Here is a 19325-nt window from a genome sequence, read left to right on the forward strand (position 1 = left end):
TGGTGGTCATTGGGGAGGGGATGTAAACATCAGAAATAATAATAGTGGGGACAAAAGAAAATACGAAAACAATCGAAGCGGACTGAAAAGGTTTTTTGTGAAGAGAGAAGGGTCCAAAGTCCAAGTTTTTTTTTTTTTTTAAGAGAGAGAGAGAGAGAGAGAGAGAGAGAAGTTGAAAAATCCAGAGCTTTTTGAAATCGACAAAAAGAGTTTGTATTTAATCTTCTCTTAGTCTATAGGTAGCTGCTAGTTATGCAGGTATCTGTATTTCTGCATTTTAGACTTAAAGCAATAGTTCACTTGAGTACGAAACTCAAGTTATAATAAATTCTAATGGAAATTGCTTTGTCATAAATAGAGACCTAGAATATTTATCACATCAGTAGCTTCATGGTAGAAAGCTCTTAAGGGAAACGCTAAGGGAATAAAATATTCCATTTTTCAGAAATAACTCCTCTCTTGTCATTAAATTCTTCATTTAATTAATTTTTCAGAATGGGAAATGAAATCTCCGTGAATGAAAAGTTTCAAGTAGTAGAAGTATGTACATACATTTATAGATGTGGAATTTTGAATTGGGTTTTAACAGTACGGTAGTGCGGGCTGTATTATACAAGTTCATTGGGGCGCATCCAATTATGCCCGGAAAATGTATTTCTCTTTCTCTCGTATTTTCTTCTGTTTTTTCTCTCCTTTCCTTTCTCCTCTAATATTCTCAACCATCTCTCTACGTTCTGTTCGCTTTGTTCGGTGCTGTTTATTTTACCATCGTCTTCTTTTGAATGTTTAGTTCGTTTTATAGTTTGTGCAAGTTGTGTCTTGTACAAATACACGTGTAGTAATGATGAAGTCCCTTTCGTTAAATGTTTCTTTTCAAGATCAATGTGTCACTGGAAGGGCATGTATGACTGTAATAGGATCTTTGCATAAAATATAAATCTGAAAAAAGGCAGGAAAAGAACTCGCGTTACTTCTTAACCTTATAATCAAAATCCTTCAACCTTCAATCACTAAACCTTTGCCACATATTAGATGGAAATTACCGACAATTTGTCAAGATTCTATATTGCGTTGTTCTCATGTAAAATTCATCACTGGATGAAATATTTAAATTGTCCGTTAATATGATAAGTGCTGAGCTGAATGATATCAAAGCGAGATATCTACGTCACACGATTGATCCAGTGCTAATGTGAGGATGTTGTTGTAACATTGGGATGGGCAGTAGAACATGAGATCAGTACGACTTGACATGCTTCTTTTTACAAATCATGCAGAATTGTTTGAATTTTCTATAATCTACGTCACACGATTGATCCAGTGCTAATGTGAGGATGTTGTTTTAACATTGGGATGGGCAGTAGAACATGAGATCAGTACGACTTGACATGCTTCTTTTTACAAATCATGCAGAATTGTTTGAATTTTCTAAAAAGTTTACTGTGTGGCGCGTCGGGCGTTTCGCGTAGAAATTAAAAATCATATCATTGACATTGCTCTTGGGTATATTAACTTGCGCGTTTTCATTCATTCGAGTTTCTTTCTCTCTCCCCTCAATCCCAGAGTTCCAACCCAGCTCGAATGTACAATTAGTGGAGATTGATTGAACATTGAATCCATACGATGCATTAGTACATATGGAAAACGTTATCTTCCAATCTCTCAATATACTTCATACTGAAAGCAAATAGGGGTGGGGGTGATTTGTCAAAAGGGTATATTACAACTTGTTTGGAGTATACTGACTGGGTGGTGTAGAAACACGTTAAGAAATTACAGTGGCGTAGCGTGGTCTAAATTGAAGTGTAGGGCACTAATTTCCATCATCAGTGCTTCTTCATGGATTGGCATAGAGTTGTGTGCAAAGAAAGAGGAGTTGTTTTTGCTTTAAGTCACTCCCGGGTCTATAGTGACATGTTATCTCTGAGAATGGTTCCAGACTGCTCAAGTCATCATTAGATTAGTGGTACGCTCGAAAATTGATTCAAAAACAGTGGTTATGTAACAGGGTACCTGCTTCTCGCAAGTATGGAAAGAGTTGGACAAATATTTTATCAGAGAACACAATAATTATTTCCATGAGAGTTTTCTGTATAATAAAACACATTAACATGAATGAGACCTAGTGTTCCCGCAGGACCTATAGTATTCACCCTGTATAAACTACTTTAAATAGGGGCATGTCGGATCTCTAAAAACTCAGTAACCCCCCCCCCCCCCCCCTCAATATACCTACTTCATACTGAAAGCAAATAGGGGTGGGGGTGATTTGTCAAAAGGGTATATTACAACTTGTTTGGAGTATACTGACTGGGTGGTGTAGAAACACGTTAAGAAATTACAGTGGCGTAGCGTGGTCTAAATTGAAGTGTAGGGCACACTTTACTGATGGCAGATTTAGATTATACTCTGTGATAAAGTGACGGTTTGTATGATCTGGGTTCCAGATAGCGAAATGTGTTCTAATTTCTAAAACGTTATTTACTGATAAATAATGTGTTATCTAAAGTGCTGGCAGGAACGATATGTTCATTCATTAAGAGCACATTGATTTTAGACAAATCTGTTTGAAATATTTTGGAAATTAGCATGTTGGTAGTTTTACCAACAGAACAAGTTATGGAGTACTTGGTTCTATAGAATACAATCCAAGCAAAGAGCACATTGATTTTAGACAAATCTATTTGAAATATTTTGGAAATTAGCATGTTGGTAGTTTTACCAACAGAACAAGTTATGGAGTACTTGGTTCTATAGAATACAATCCAAGCGTTCTAACTGAACTCTGATCATGAGGTATCATAAGACTCCCTATACCTATACCTCAATAGGATGAGGTCATTCAATTCAGACAAATTTCTCATAATTCCCATCAACAAGTTAACAATCATCTGAAACCTGTAATTATTATCTCCTGCCTCTTCCATAAAACAAATAGAGAACCAAACCACATTATAAAGGTAATACATCTTTCAAGAAAGAGATTTGCCGCCATTTTGAATCAATGGATGCCGCCGCATATTATTAGTCGGGCCACCGACCATGCCAATGAGGTTTCATCACCTTGTTGTATCATCGTCCCCCGCGCCCTTATGTTTGGTTTAACTTTAAGATGAGGTTGCCTCCGGTTATGTTCATACATTACGATTAGGCTGTATGATGGAGTTGAGATCAAATTATCGAGAGAAGAAATCATGTAAACTATGTTTGAACTGATCTGCTATAATTATACGATACTTCATTATAATGCTTGGAGGTCTATTCATCCTTGTTGTATGATAATCATTTGTTTTTAAAAACAGGTAATCTGTTTCCGAAATACCTATTCAATTAAAAAATAATGTGTAAAATAATAATGGGTAATAAGGAATTATTTGTAATAGCTTCCGTGACTAATTTTATCATTTTTTTTTTCTTTTTTTTTCGTTTTGCTCTGGTAATTGTTAGGTAATAATGCCTTCAGAAGTCGCTAATCATTTGAAGTTTAGTCGCACGAATGGTATCAATGGAAGATCCAAGTTGCACGATTAGAACAAAATCATTTTCTTTTTTCAAAAAGTTATTTCTTACAGAGGGCGAGGCGACAAAACTTATCTTTCCTGTCCGCTAGATGCCGCCACATGTTACGTAGATTTGTTCGCACATTGGAAATACAAACCCTGAAACCACTGGAAAGCAAGGATTTTGTTTTCTTCGTTTCTTCTAGTGACCGAGGTAAAAATAGCAGACAATAGCAGATAAAATTGTCAAATCTCATTAAAAAAAAAAAAAAAAATCCATTTTTCTTTCCTGTCTGCTAGATGCCGCCACATGTTACGTAGATTTGTTCGCACATTGTGGAAATACAAACCCTGAAACCACTGGAAAGAAGGATTTTGTTTTAACGTTTCTTCTAGTGGCCGAGGTACAAATAGCAGACAATTTTTAGATGATAAAATTGTCAAATATAAAAAAAAATCCATTTTTACTGCAAGTGCCTGGAAATGTTGTTAGCCCTCTCATTTACCTATAACGCCTCGATTCAGAAAAATCTCATCTGTATAATGTACAAACATCATAAATATACCTTCGGAAAACTCTTAAATCAATATTCCTTTGTAGTGCACTTTTGTCACGAAATCAAAAACTTTGTTCACAACTTCATTGAATTCCGCCCCCAAATCAACATCAACGCAGCACGCTTTGTGAATTTGATTGCATAATCGTTGTGACTATAATTACTGTTAAAATCAATACAGCTAATATTATGTCCCTTGACAAAATATTCAATCAGTTCTGAGAGTTACTGAAAATTCTATTACAATATCTGACGTTCAATCATGACGAAGTTGAAAAGTTTGAAACTTATCTGATTTAAAACCAAACAGATGTATATCTGATAGAAAGTTCAAACCTTTTCAGTACTCTGGGAGAATGTGCCATTTTCAAGAGACTTACTCGTCAATTACGTATCCCCATCTCCTAATAAAACACCTCAGCCAAGGTCTTTCCAGAGGGCAACGTACTCATTGTCCCATTAGATAAGAGAAAAATTGACAATTGCCTACTTGGTTTCTCACAAGACAAGTTCATGTAATGAGGCGGTAATTTCACTGGCTGGATCACTGAAGAGACCGGGATAGGTTCGATAGCTATCAACATCATACTAGTCCCGTGCCCGTGTCATATGTCTGCGACTGAGAGGACGTAAAGGGGTTCTCTAATTGATTTCAAGATCCACTGATCTAGATAAATAAACATTGTATAAGTTTAAAAAAATACACAACAGAGCTGGAAGGGGTTCTATCCAGTAGGGCACACATCCCCCCTTCTTCCTGTATTGTTAACATTGTCAACAAAATTGTATATTAAGTAATAAGTAAGATGAAACACACACACGCGCCTCTCTCTCTTTGACATTATTCATAGGGGAGGACAAGCTTTGTATTGAACAGCACATAACTCTCCATGTGGACTCTGTTGATGTTGAGTCCTAGTAATTATGATTATATGTACCTATGTAATGGTGAATTGAGATCCTGAAGATCATTCCTAGGAGAACTTTTCACTCTAAACTTAACTTTGCCCTTTTCACTTCACTCCTCTTTGACATTATTCATAGGGGAGGACAAGCCTTGTATTGAACAGCACATAACTCTCCATGTGGACTCTGTTGATGTTGAGTCCTAGTAATTATGATTATATGTACCTAACCTATGTAATGGTGAATTGAGATCCTGAAGATCATTCCTAGGAGAACTTTTCACTCTAAACTTAACTTTGCCCTTTTCACTTCACTCGTAAGGGAAATTTCTGAAATTACTGTACGGGAATGAGGGGTGAAGGAGAGGGAGGAAGAGAGATGAGATTATGATAATAACGTGGGGGGAAGAGAGAGAGAGAGAAGAGCATGGAGGCAATGCAATGGGGGAAAAAGCTTATGAAATTTCCGTGGGATGAAGAGAGAGGGAGAGGGGGAGGTAGATTTATATTCAGCATCGTAATTCATTAAAACCCAAATGGCGGGAGGATTGAGCATCAGCATTGCTCTTGTGTTACCATGGCAACAAGAAATGGGATGTAGGTAAACTGAAATTACTCAATGAGGAATATATCAACAATATTTCCTGATCAGCATGCTGAATTATTCTCTCTTGTATAATATGTATGTATGCATGTTGATACTGCTAATATTATTTTAAAATTTGTTGAGAGTTGATGGCAGTTACATTTTTCTTAGTTACTTCATTCGGGGGGACAACACGTTGCTTCCAAAGTTGAAATATTGGAGTTTTGTTAAAAATTAATAAATGTTGGTGTTGGTGGTTCGAGTAATCGAGTTCCAAGTCAAGTCATGAAATTTAGTTAATGAGGTGTTTCAATCTTGAGAACTTGTGCCGATTATTCACATTTATCACAAGTCCATTTTTCACCCTTTTTTGGTCACATTCAAGAAGTTATTCAATTGTCCTCATCATAAAGCTAAAAATACACCCCGATATCCTAGCACGAAGCCGAATAAACTTCAACACCACCAGGATTTGAACCCGAGTCTCCTGCATGATAAAATAAAGTGACATGTCCACGAACCTATTAAACATGTAATTTGTAAAAAAAAAGAAAAGATTGTCACAAGAGCAAGTACCTACCTATACCTAACGGCTGTACAAATATTTTCAAGCCCCATTCCTTGCTTGGATTTTCTTCTCAAAAGCTTAAATGGTTTTCACAGCGGGTCTTCTTATGATTGCTAGGATGCTAAGAGATTACCACTTGCTTCATCCCCCAACATCTTACTCTTCACTTTGATGCTCTTCTCCCCTCAAGTTTGGCTTAAATTTCTAATGCGATTGTTTCTTTCTGAAATTTCATAAATCCTTCAGTTTTTAGCCCGTCCTTCCTTTATTATTACGATAGTAATAAAAAAAGGTATAGTGGACGGGCTATTGTATTCGCTTCGATGTCTGTTTGTGTGTCTGTCCCCATAGAAGGACTTATCCAAACCTGGTCGACCTATATATCAAATCAAAGGTCATTTTATCAAGAACACGAAAGTGGTAGTGCAAATTTCGTCCAGAAAACCACAAAGACAAAAAACCAACAAAAAAACTGGTTTTTGGGGGATTTTTTTCACATTTTCTCACACAAATGAGCTCTGATCTTGAAATTTGTCGCGACGACTTATGAACTCAAAGCGAGAAAGTTTTAGATAACACTTCAGTCGATAATTTAAGACCAGTTTTAGCGTCACCTGTGTTAAGCTATGCCGATAAAGGCCAATAAATGGATGGGTGACTTTAACATTATATTGGTATAGTTATTACGGAAACATTAAAAGGAATAAAGGGAGAACGGCTCTAGTCTTGATTTTAAATAATTACATGAAAGTAAAATCAAAAATCAAATCAATTTAATACCTAAACTGAATATTAAACAAATTAGGTATAGGTACATAGTACTGATTTTCTTTAACCATGATCGAATAAACTACGGGCTAAAAAATTCCCGGAGGGACGGGCTCAGCTTGTTTATGCTGTTTCCCCTTTCCCCTAGTCTTGTTCTGTGCTTGAGAAAAATCGACACTGGTAAACAATGAAGTACCTAAAGGTGGCGTTCCGATCCTAGCTGCCGGGTCGCGACCGCTGCCTACTGCTTCCTATGTATTCTTATGAAGTACTTTCCGATCCTAGCTGCCGGGTCGCGACCGCTGCCTACTGCTTCCTATGTATTCTTATGAAGTACTTTCCGATCCTAGCTGCCGGGTCGCAACCACTGCCTACTGCTTCCTATGTATTCTTATGAAGTACTTTCCGATCCTAGCTGCCGGGTCGCGACCACTGCCTACTGCTTCCTATGTATTCTTATGAAGTACTTTCCGATCCTAGCTGCCGGGTCGCAACCACTGCCTACTGCTTCCTATGTATTCTTATGAAGTACTTTCCGATCCTAGCTGCCGGGTCGCAACCACTGCCTACTGCTTCCTATGTATTCTTATGAAGTACTTTCCGATCCTAGCTGCCGGGTCGCAACCACTGCCTACTGCTTCCTATGTATTCTTATGAAGTACTTTCCGATCCTAGCTGCCGGGTCGCAACCACTGCCTACTGCTTCCTATGTATTCTTATGAAGTACTTTCCGATCCTAGCTGCCGGGTCGCGACCACTGCCTACTGCTTCCTATGTATTCTTATGAAGTACTTTCCGATCCTAGCTGCCGGGTCGCGACCACTGCCTACTGCTTCCTATGTATTCTTATGAAGTACTTTCCGATCCTAGCTGCCGGGTCGCGACCACTGCCTACTGCTTCCTATGTATTCTTATGAAGTACTTTCCGATCCTAGCTGCCGGGTCGCGACCACTGCCTACTGCTTCCTATGTATTCTTATGAAGTACTTTCCGATCCTAGCTGCCGGGTCGCGACCACTGCCTACTGCTTCCTATGTATTCTTATGAAGTACTTTCCGATCCTAGCTGCCGGGTCGCGACCACTGCCTACTGCTTCCTATGTATTCTTATGAAGTACTTTCCGATCCTAGCTGCCGGGTCGCGACCACTGCCTACTGCTTCCTATGTATTCTTATGAAGTACTTTCCGATCCTAGCTGCCGGGTCGCGACCACTGCCTACTGCTTCCTATGTATTCTTATGAAGTACTTTCCGATCCTAGCTGCCGGGTCGCGACCACTGCCTACTGCTTCCTATGTATTCTTATGAAGTACTTTCCGATCCTAGCTGCCGGGTCGCGACCACTGCCTACTGCTTCCTATGTATTCTTATGAAGTACTTTCCGATCCTAGCTGCCGGGTCGCGACCACTGCCTACTGCTTCCTATGTATTCTTATGAAGTACTTTCCGATCCTAGCTGCCGGGTCGCGACCACTGCCTACTGCTTCCTATGTATTCTTATGAAGTACTTTCCGATCCTAGCTGCCGGGTCGCGACCACTGCCTACTGCTTCCTATGTATTCTTATGAAGTACTTTCCGATCCTAGCTGCCGGGTCGCGACCACTGCCTACTGCTTCCTATGTATTCTTATGAAGTACTTTCCGATCCTAGCTGCCGGGTCGCGACCACTGCCTACTGCTTCCTATGTATTCTTATGAAGTACTTTCCGATCCTAGCTGCCGGGTCGCGACCACTGCCTACTGCTTCCTATGTATTCTTATGAAGTACTTTCCGATCCTAGCTGCCGGGTCGCGACCACTGCCTACTGCTTCCTATGTATTCTTATGAAGTACTTTCCGATCCTAGCTGCCGGGTCGCGACCACTGCCTACTGCTTCCTATGTATTCTTATGAAGTACTTTCCGATCCTAGCTGCCGGGTCGCGACCACTGCCTACTGCTTCCTATGTATTCTTATGAAGTACTTTCCGATCCTAGCTGCCGGGTCGCGACGGCCCCGCCAGGGTAGCCAATTGAAACCCGTTGGTAACACTGTTTTTACTTACTTCTGATTGGTCAAGCTGTCACTTCTCATCCATTCAAGTAGTTTGAATCCGACCCCCATCATAGGCTCTTCACACAACGGCCCCGCCAGGGTAGCCAATTGAAACCCGTTGATAACACTGTTGAAGTGTTCTAGCCGCTCGTCCTTGCTGGGAGTACTCCGGTTCGAATCCGGCCATAGGCAATAGTCTAGGTCTGGAGAGAAAAGGGATAGGGATTATTTGTTAGGTTTATATTAGACATCCTATGTATTAACATTATTCTTACCGTTTCTATTATTACTGGATACTAGGTATTTGTGTTTTTCTACTCCGACTCGAGTTTCGCCTATCTTATAGGCATCTTCATGGGAAACTGACTATTGGGTTGTTGTTGTTGTTGTTGCTGATAGTGACAGTGGGGGTGGGGGTACTGTCACCTGATCATAAATCAGCTGGTTCCTTAGATACATTAGATTAGGGACCGTTTCAACGATTTCGTTCACACACTTCCCGGTTTCCACGGCATTATGGATCTCAATTTGTTCGTGGTAAAGTATGTCCCGGAAGTGCGAGCCTACCCAAAGCATTTATGTTCGGCTTTGTAAGATCGTGACCGGTTTCAAGAATGTGTTGCGCAAAATTTGACTTTTCGGGTTTGTTATTACGCGCCGCAGCAAAGTGTTCGGTAAGGCCGGTTTTTAGACTACGTCTCGTCATTGCCACATATGTATATGCATGTATGCAATCTTGAAGGAGCTACTTAAATTTTATCGAAAAATCGAAAAAAATTTCGCCTGCGGCGCTGTCATTTTGTGTTAAAGTATGCAATCTTGAAGGAGCTACTTAAATTTTATCGAAAAATCGAAAAAAATTTCGCCTGCGGCGCTGTCATTTTGTGTTCTATAGAAATGTGTTGGGGGGAATAACTATACTCGTCTTTTACACGTATTTAATTGACACATGACAAGCTACAGGTTACATACTTACTGAAAAGTTTCGCCTGCGGCCCTGAAGATTACACCTTTGACAAGTCTACTTCTCTTACTGTTGTAGACCAAATTCTTCAAAAAATTCGCCTGCGGCGCCAAATTTTGTGTTTTTGATAACTAAGTTTTTCTAAGATTAGAGACCAAAATTTTCGCCTGTGGCCATAAAAATTTCAATTTCGTTAATTCTGGTTTCTATAAATTGTAGCTCACAATTTTCAAAATCACTATTACATCAAGTACTTTCAAAAAGGAAAGAGGGCTTGTAATTGCGTTCAGGCTCGCTGAAGCGAACTCAAAACTCGAACAAAAAAATATCTCTAAAAGGATTAAAGGTTCTTCTCATTACTGAGAGCCATGTACTTGAACTGTTGCCTGCCTGGACTTTGCTTTCTATTCAATGATATGTCAAATGATCCTCGTTCGACAATAGTAATAATTGTAGCTTTCTTCTATTTGCATGAGAAATTTCAAATGAAAGAGTTTCATATTTACATACATTTGTTCCCTATCTATTGCATTCAATGATATGTCAAATGATCCTCGTTCGACAGTAGTAATAATTGTAGCTTTCTTCTATTTGCATGAGAAATTTCAAATGAAAGAGTTTCATATTTACATACATTTGTTCCCTATCTATTGAACCCGGCAGCTCTATTTGGGTCGCGCTGCCCAGTCGCTCTGAGAGCAGTGTGGTCGCCTGGTCGTGAGGTTTTCATCATTTGTTCCCTATCTATTGGACACGTCTTTATATTTTTCCTAGAGGAACTTGCTATTTAAGTATAACTATCATCAACTGCCCCAACATCTATTATACCTATTGATGATGACAAGAATATTTAGGTACATATTATGTACTTGTCGGCTTGAAAATCAGTATAATAAAATGTATAGGTACGTACGTATGATCTAGTATCGAGAGCGAGACGCAAACTCTCTTCCTATAATCATTATAAAAATCTGCCTTTCCTTTGCCTGAAGTCTCCCTCACATGTAGACACCAGGAAATACAGAGGATATGTGTAATGTATTCAAAGGTAAACAAGAATTTGAAGCAGATACTAAACTTCTCCTCCTCTTATAATAGGTACGTACGTATGATCTAGTATCGAGACGCAAACTCTCTTCCTATAATCATTATAAAAATCTGCCTTTCCTTTGCCTGAAGTCTCCTTCACATGTATTAGACACCAGGAAATACAGAGGATATGTGTAATGTATTCAAAGGTAAACAAGAATTTGAAGCAGATACTAAACTTCTCCTCCTCTTATTTGAAAATTCAAATTCAAGGATATAAGAGTATATCTTCTGTGCCTACTCCAATATTAATATACATGGGTTTTCATTACATTTACATACATTTGGAAAATACATTATGTATATCACTTGGCATATGTATATTTGTATAAGCACCGGTAGGTATAGGCTGCTTCCTAACCTGCGACGCATCAGTCAATAATATTCTAATCTAAGTTATAATCCGATAATATTTCGAAGAAGAAAACCCGGAATCCTGGATGTTGGAGTGTAATCCCCGTGCTTGTATCAAATGGGTTGTTTGTAATCTTTCTGTCACTTTAGTAAGGTGGTTCCTTCCTATATCTTTTTCTTGACGTTCGAATACCTCCCAGCACAACTGATCAGCTTGCATGGGAAATCTTATATTTCAGCGCACATTATAGTTATGATTATGACCCACTTTCAATAAATTATTCCTCCTTAAATGGCAAACTATTCCAATCTCTTCTTATCTATAAGGTGGTTCCTTCCTATATCTTTTTCTTGACGTTCGAATACCTCCCAGCACAAATGATCAGCTTGGGAAATCTTATACTTCAGCGCACATTATAGTTATGATTATGACCCACTTTCAATAAATTATTCCTCCTTAAATGGCAAACTATTCCAATCTCTTCTTATCTTTGCTCTATTTGGGTCGCGCTGCCAGTCGCTCTGAGAGCAGTGTGGTCGCCTGGTCGTGAGGTTTTCATGTGATTTAAAATACTATTTTTGTAATAATTTGTTCGACTGGAATTTTGTAATGGAAGTCGTTCGACCCGGCCGCTAGGATCGGAACGCCACCTTTATGGCGCGACCAGGCAGCTCGGTCGCGCGACCCGGCAGCTAGGATCGGAACGCCACCTTAACATATCTAACTGCAACAAGAGTACAACTGGAATAGAAAAAAAACAAAAGAAATTGAATTGCATTTTTCGAGGAAGAAAAAAGTCGGAAGCCCAAGTATATCATGTCCAAAAAATAAAGGGGAAACAGAAAAAAGCAATCAGTATTTTAATTTTGAACATTTAAAAATTTATTTAACTTTTAGCAGTTTTAGCTGATCAGATACAAAATGTATTCCCTCTCTGCGTTTATTTAAAAAACAAAATGGCAACCCTTTCCTCTCTCTCTCTCTTTCCTGGATAACTCTAAATTTACCTATCCCTATGTTCTCCTCTCCTCTACGTTTCCTTGTTGTATAAACATGGACCCTAAATTACATTTTCCTCTTGTAAAAGCTGATGGGGTTAAATTACAACAACTTATTACGAATTCACAGCCCTAGCTAGCACTTGAGCAAAAAGTTTACATTTCAGTTGCACTTTGAGCTTTTTCTTAAATCTTAGAATTTAGTTACCCTATGGAATAATGGCCATAATTCTTTTGTTTAGGTAAATATGACATAGGTACATTATTCTTACCGTTTTTTTATCATTATTGGATACTAGGTACTTGTGTTTTTCTTCTCCGACTCGAGTTTCGCCTATTTTATAGGCTTCTTCATGGGAAACTAACTATTGGGTTGTTGTTGTTGTTGTTGCTGCTGCTGCTGATAGTGACAGTGGGGGTGGGGGTACTGTCACCTGATCATAAATCAGCTGGTTCCTTAGATACATTAGATTAGGGACCGTTTCAACGATTTCGTTCACACACTTCCCGGTTTCCACGGCATTATGGATCTCAATTTGTTCGTGGTAAAGTATGTCCCGGAAGTGCGAGCCTACCCAAAGCATTTATGTTCGGCTTTGTAAGATCGTGACCGGTTTCAAGAATGTGTTGCGCAAAATTTGACTTTTCGGGTTTGTTATTACGCGCCGCAGCAAAGTGTTCGGTAAGGCCGGTTTTTAGACTACGTCTCGTCATTGCCACATATGTATATGCATCCACACTCACCGCACACTCCGCAAAATGACATAGGTACCACACATGAGCCCTAAATGCCTGATGAATGATGCAGCAAGTCGTGCTCTCTCTGTACTTTTGTACCTACTTCCAGTAACTTCAAAACAAAGAGATTTTACAAAGAGATAACACCAAACAATTCACAGGGCAGGGATAGGAGTTATTTGATTAGATTTTGGCAAACAGAAGAACCATGAGAGACATATACGAGGTACCTCCTCAAGTTGTACTAGTCCTTCTACAAAGAGCTGAAAACAAAAATAAGACAGCGGGAGAGGGGGTAGGAGGCAAAAGTAGGCAAAGAGTGTTTTCCTAATGTCCTGAGGGAAATCTATCTAGGAGATGAGACCATCCCTCCCTCTCAAGTTGACGCAATTTTCCTAGATCAAAGAGAACAAAAAAAGGAGAAGGAGGGAGAAAAACAAAGTTGAAATTCAAAAGTGAGAAAGAGGAGGAGGAAAACCTTTTTTCTCTCTTGGAAAAAGGTGCCGTATTCCTACAGTGGAGACGAAAATCAAATTTTCGCTTGAGCGTGTTGAGAACAGTGGTGTGGAGTGAGTGAAATACTACCATGTACAGCTCATCCTTCGGTGCTGAATTATATGATGTGGAACAAAAATGTCAATAACATGTGATTGTCCTGACCTTTGGTTTAGCGAAAAAAGTTCAAAACGAAAGAAAGAGAACGATATATTACTTACTATAATATAGTTTTGATCCTGGATGTGGTGGGGTGGGAAACCGATTGCTAAATATTACTTTATTTGAATGAATTTACATTATTCAACAGTGACTTTTAGGATTCAAGGGGATAATTCTCATTATTTGATCATTTTGAAAATACTCCTACACAAGTACTGGCGCTACGCTGCTCCGCGGATTGAGGTTGATAGGAGAAGATGGAGGTATTAGTTGTTATTCTTGCCTCATCCAGCACCAGTCTATATAGAGATGTTGGCACATAAGGGATGTGCTGGGATTCAGCCTATATGCTTTGTTCATAAATCAAAGGTGGAATGAAATTTCTTCTTTACCTTCCTAATGTGTGCTTCTCATACGAAATTATAGAAACTTAAGAAGTTACCCTTCTTGATAGGAATAAAACAACTACTACATTAGACTCGTCTGTGTCGTAGTATGTCCATCCTATTAGGTACAGTACGAGTATATCCCTCATCAGATGCTTATCATACATGGGGGAGAAGAAACAGAGTTCTTTCCATTTTTCAGGCGTTGGGTCAACAACAAAAATCTGAAAGTAACTCGTTCCAATATTTCTGATGCCCATGATTTACATAATAGCAGCTTCTTATTTTATTTCTGTGTAAGGGCATTTAATTAGTTGTCAACCAAGCATCAGGAAATATGTATGTAGAAACCCATACAGCAATATTACACTGCCACATCTCACTCTCAAAACTCAAAGGTCTTTCAAAAGAAGAAGAAAGGCTTCCACTCTAGAGAAATGTTTATCTTTCCCTTTCATTTTCTGCCTCAGCTTTTTTTTTCATTTTTATTTTCCCCATAATTTCTCTTCCGTTTTAAACATCATTTGTCTGTTCAGATGAAATGCATTTCCATAATGAAGGGAAATAGTATCTTTCTCCTCCTACCTCCCTTTCTCTCTTGTCTCTTCTTCTTTGCTCTATTTAGATGAAGGTTACAGTGTGTCAGGGTAACCATGTGAATATCTGAAAACAAGAATCTTGGTCGGGTCGGGATTCCAACCAAGGTCTTCCATTGAGGTGCACTCAGCCAGCAGGTGACTATAGGCAATTGAGGAGCTAGTTGAAATCCCAGCAGGCAGAAAAACCTAGTATAACCTTGGAACTGTGATGCCTCCGACAAAAGAACTCCTTAAAATAGGGATCAAAACTAAACTAGTATTCTATTTACCAAGTCTTACAGTATGGTTAGGGACTAAAGGGCCTTAATCTTGTGTCGTATAAGACGAAGTACACCCTGTATAAAATAATAATATTATCTCTCCCACCTCTTCCTTGGGATGCAAATTGCTAGCAGGCTTGCGAGCAAAAGAGAGAAAAAAAAATATTTCTCTAATTTTTCTTGAAGAAAAAGATGCGAAATATTTTTTAATACACTAGGCGGTATGACAAAAGAAAAATTTCTCCTCTTAGCTAAATTTTAATAATGACTTGAAATGCTCTCCAAGAAAACAGCTCTTTCCACTCACTTTCTTTTGCAAACACTTGGAAGTATTTTTTTTTTTTTAGTTTAGTCAGTAGTTTTATATCTCTGTGTTTTCATGGTGAAAAATGCTTTTGTTACTGAAACAAACTTGCGGTTTCTCTTGTAAAAGAACTGAGGAAGATTTTAATCCAACAGTTCTGGGATATTGAACCCACGACTTTGAATATTGGGGATCAGTAGTGTGATCTCCGCCGGAATTGGTGGATGTGGCAATTTTCTCAATGTAAATCTTAGTTGTATGAAACGTAATTCTATGGGTATAAAATACATATTTTGCAATTTTTTCCCGAGTGATTTCTTATCTCTCGGTTACCTTCTCTTCCAGTTTGAAAGATTGTTTGCTCATCAGAGGTAGGCAAAGAGTGTTTTCCTAATGTCCTGAGGGGAATCTATCTAGGAGATGAGACCATCCCTCCCTCTCAAGTTGACGCAATTTTCCTAGATCAAAGAGAACAAAAAAAGGAGAAGGAGGGAGAAAAACAAAGTTGAAATTCAAAAGTGAGAAAGAGGAGGAGGAAAACCTTTTTTCTCTCTTGGAAAAAGGTGCCGTATTCCTACAGTGGAGACGAAAATCAAATTTTCGCTTGAGCGTGTTGAGAACAGTGGTGTGGAGTGAGTGAAATACTACCATGTACAGCTCATCCTTCGGTGCTGAATTATATGATGTGGAACAAAAATGTCAATAACATGTGATTGTCCTGACCTTTGGTTTAGCGAAAAAAGTTCAAAACGAAAGAAAGAGAACGATATATTACTTACTATAATATAGTTTTGATCCTGGATGTGGTGGGGTGGGAAACCGATTGCTAAATATTACTTTATTTGAATGAATTTACATTATTCAACAGTGACTTTTAGGATTCAAGGGGATAATTCTCATTATTTGATCATTTTGAAAATACTCCTACACAAGTACTGGCGCTACGCTGCTCCGCGGATTGAGGTTGATAGGAGAAGATGGAGGTATTAGTTGTTATTCTTGCCTCATCCAGCACCAGTCTATATAGAGATGTTGGCACATAAGGGATGTGCTGGGATTCAGCCTATATGCTTTGTTCATAAATCAAAGGTGGAATGAAATTTCTTCTTTACCTTCCTAATGTGTGCTTCTCATACGAAATTATAGAAACTTAAGAAGTTACCCTTCTTGATAGGAATAAAACAACTACTACATTAGACTCGTCTGTGTCGTAGTATGTCCATCCTATTAGGTACAGTACGAGTATATCCCTCATCAGATGCTTATCATACATGGGGGAGAAGAAACAGAGTTCTTTCCATTTTTCAGGCGTTGGGTCAACAACAAAAATCTGAAAGTAACTCGTTCCAATATTTCTGATGCCCATGATTTACATAATAGCAGCTTCTTATTTTATTTCTGTGTAAGGGCATTTAATTAGTTGTCAACCAAGCATCAGGAAATATGTATGTAGAAACCCATACAGCAATATTACACTGCCACATCTCACTCTCAAAACTCAAAGGTCTTTCAAAAGAAGAAGAAAGGCTTCCACTCTAGAGAAATGTTTATCTTTCCCTTTCATTTTCTGCCTCAGCTTTTTTTTCATTTTTATTTTCCCCATAATTTCTCTTCCGTTTTAAACATCATTTGTCTGTTCAGATGAAATGCATTTCCATAATGAAGGGTTATGTACAAAAATGTTTCGTTTCAAACATAACGCAATTACTCGGTTTCGAACCCTTAACTTTTTAACTGTAAGTCCCAGGTGTATGAAATCACCACCAGTGAATTCCTCAGATAAAAATACATGAGTTAACATATTTGGTTTAACTAAAATACTTAATGGGGACTTTTGAGACAAGAAAAACTGTTTTTACATGTATTTTTCCTATGGCGCACATTAAAAGTGGACACACTGTATACATATTATCAACATAATTTTTTAGTAATTAGCTACTTTGTCTCAGCATCAATAGCTAATATTGATTGTTTTGTGTTTTCTTGTGTTTCAGGCTAGCAAGATCGGTCTTCTTATCTCGAATCTCGAGTGATAACAGAGTAAACATTCCAAGTCAAACGATGACAATAAAAACCCAATGCTCTACTTCAAAGTAATCTAAATATACACAGACCACGTGACTTTGCCGGGAACATTAGTATTATTATATGTACCTAATATAAAAGTTGAAGCATGCGCAGGAGAAATGTATGTAAAGTAAATAGAGGAGAATTTTAAATTGAATTTTTAGAAGGATTATGCAATACCAGCAGAGCGGAAGTTCCTGGCGCATGGCTGCCCTGTGATGTCGAAATGTTGCTAAATATTTGTGCACATTAAGTAGGTTCTGGGGAGTACCGGTGTATTGATTTTAGGTGTACTTGTACCGTTAGACAGAGACTTCAAAGCCGTTTCGCGTTATCTCTACTACACTCTTCTCCCTACAAAGGCAGCATCATTTTCTCTTTTATTTTTCTCCTCCTCCTCCTCCTCCTCGCTTTCCCTCTAGCTTTCAAATCTCTTTGAACTATGAAAAAAGACATCAAAGGTACAGAGTTTCTCTCTTTCTCTTTTCAACTGTCGGCGTCAACATCAAACGAAATTGTATTGTCGTCTCTTTCTATCTCGTTGAAAATTATCATGATATCTCTGTTTCTCCTCTGGTTCATGTTTCAGTTGTAAAGATCTGCGCTATCAGTCAAGTTCTTCGCGTGCTATTTTCCGACTGTCGAAATTTATTTCCAAAATAATTATTCCCCTAATTTATATTTAGTGTGGTGAGAGTGAAGTGTTGTGTTCTACTAATCAATAATCCTGATAAACCCTACCTAGGAACAGTGTGGAAATCTAAACCAGATCCCTCATTCTAAACCCTAACTAACATAACATAATATACCGTCTTAGTGATCATGAAACACCTAATAACAGAAAACCTATTCCTTGTATTTATGTACCTACGTAATAATTAAGTGTCAAAACATAACAGCCCATTCTGTAGTTGGATGTATTCTGTCATATAATATAAAACATGAGAAGATATGTAGCTCCTAATAAAATGATAAGAATAACATAACAATCAAAAGAGTAATTCTATAAAATCAGATAACAATGTTCAAAAATAAACCTAAAGTGTGTATAGAACTTTCCTCTAAACAGTTCAGATAGGAATAGCCATTGATTGGCCAATGAGAAAGCTCCAAATTCCAATCAATCAATAATTACTTTCATTGGTCATCTAAATTTTTTTTCTTCCATTCAACTTTCTGTCCGAGAGTTTTTCCTTTTTTAAATTGGGGGCGTTAAAAATTTCCATGAGATATGATATTTATTCCTTTGAAAACCGTGTCGTATGCTAAATTAACAAAGGGACCATTTATTTGGGAATATGCTTTTTTTTATTTGTTTAATGGTACTTGTGTGTATTTTGAAACGTATATCTTTGATAACTTTTCCATATAACTCTATGATGTTGTGTGTTCTAGCCTCCTTTTATCACTTTGGCAACATTGCCTATGAGTCCAATTGAACCTATTATTATAGTAGGTACATGTAGTTATGAAATCGGAATTCTCTTCTTGATGTTACTGACAAAACTATTAATAAAATTCAAAATGAAAACACAGTAAAATTAGCGATTAAAAAATAATAAAATATTAATCTCGTTTCTTACATAATAAAATAAATTATTGACGTCTTTTGTTTAATGTTAGCGCATGCGCAGTTTTAATATTTGACTTTTCTTTCAACACTTGAGAGTCCTTGAAAATTATAGCATTAATTTTTTTTCCATCTCCTTTTTTGATATTATTTTTCAAGTGCCCTCGTCTTTTATTAAATAATAAGTACAATTTATTTAAATTTATCGTTTTCTCTTCGCTACATGAAAAAAGAAAACATTTTTTTATACTCTTCTATAAATTGAATGGCAAAAACTACGTCCCTTTTAGTTATCCTTTGTATATTTTTAGCCTGGTGGAAATTTTGAATACAAATGTCACCGTTTTTTTAATTCTCCTTAATTAGATTTCAAAAAAGAAGAGAGGGAAAACTGATGTACCTACAGTTTTTGTTTCTATAT

The sequence above is a fragment of the Diaphorina citri genome, unplaced genomic scaffold (genome assembly GCF_000475195.1).
Source record: "Diaphorina citri unplaced genomic scaffold, Diaci psyllid genome assembly version 1.1 scaffold75, whole genome shotgun sequence".
Lineage (NCBI taxonomy): Eukaryota > Metazoa > Arthropoda > Insecta > Hemiptera > Psyllidae > Diaphorina > Diaphorina citri.